Source organism: Chrysochloris asiatica, unplaced genomic scaffold (genome assembly GCF_000296735.1).
Source record: "Chrysochloris asiatica unplaced genomic scaffold, ChrAsi1.0 scaffold00016, whole genome shotgun sequence".
Lineage (NCBI taxonomy): Eukaryota > Metazoa > Chordata > Mammalia > Afrosoricida > Chrysochloridae > Chrysochloris > Chrysochloris asiatica.
In genome coordinates, this window is record NW_006408534.1 from 17,100,054 (window position 1) to 17,101,610 (window position 1,557).

The window sequence follows — 1,557 nt, forward strand, 5'->3', positions numbered from 1 at the left end:
CAGTATGATTTTAGTGAATGATCAGGCCTACAGGGGTATGGGATTCTCTGAAGGATGTAGCTGCAATTTCCCAGGGTCTCTGATTGGGAACCACCACCACAACACGTAAGAATAGCAATTTCTCAAGCAACTTTATCTATGTAGTTGATATGAGCAACAGATTCCCTTAACCAAGACCTGCAAGGGAATAAATGAGAATATATTGTGTTACATTAAGTTCAACAAATGGAGTCCTGGTGTGGTGCTGTTGGATAAGCACTGGGCTGCTAACTGCAAGATTGGTGGTTCCGATCCCCCAACAGGGTCCCAACAGCACTTAATAATAATGAAGACCAACAAATTTCAGGCACATTTGATCATCACCTACTTACAGTCAAGGAAACTATATACTGGTTGGAGAGGTTGAGGAATTCGCACTAAGTTGGCAATTATTTCTCTGTTCAGAAATTGTATTAAGTTCTTGTATCGGGATTTCATTTGTGTATTAGTCTTCAAATTATTTACCTCTGTGTTACTTAATGTGACTGCAGAGTATGACGGTGGCACTTCCTATAAAACATGCCAGAAACAAATAATTGCCAATGTTAAAACTCTTGTCTTTCTAACCCAAAAGTATATGTTCTTCATCATATGCTGTGGTGCCTAGCCACTAACTAGACAAGTAGTGATACTGTTATTGTTGAGTGCCATAGAGTAAGTTGTGACTCATAGTGAACCTGTATAGGGTTTCCAAGGAGCAGCTAGTGGGTTTGAACCGACTTTGCATTAACACTCTAGTGCTTACCCTACAACACTACACCAGGACTCCAGTAGTGGTATTATTTCTCTCTTATTTAACAGCTTAAAATAGTTTTTATTTGTGGTTATAAAAATTATGAAAACCAATGTATTTACATTGCTCTTACCTTCTTCCCAATTGAAGTGTTTACAGCACTTAAATTCTTTTCCATGACCATAATTCCACCTTTCTTTCAGTCTTTGCCCTTCATTTAATTCTCAATGTTCACTGTCAGTCCTTTTGCTATAATTTTTTTTTTAAGGTTTTTATTGTGGATTGAGTGAAAGTTTATAGGTCACATCATCAGTTTCACATTCAACCATTCATATGACTTGTTTCATTACATTGATTATAATCCCCTCCATACATCATCAGTTAACACTGTTTCTCTCTATCCTCTTTAGCTTTTTTTTTGGAGGCGGGGGGAAACTTTGCCTTTTTGGAATTTACAGTCTCGGCTTTTAGGGAAGGTTTTTACATTTATCTGTGGATATCCAGGGCTCATGTATGCGATTACTAACAAGCATAACTGAATAATCAGATGAGGGACAGTTTGCTATATGTCTGCTAGGTGGCTAAAGTCTGGTCCTTAGAGCCTATGGTTTGGACGGTCTGCAACGCTTGGTCCCACAGGGACTTGAACTCCTGACCGGGTCTGCACGGTCTGCATCAGATTCCCCCTTATTTATTATTTGTTTAAGGGACGCTGCCTGTCTTAGGCGGTCAGTGCGAATTCCTCCATCTTATCTGTCATCGAAACTCATTGCAGCATGGCAATG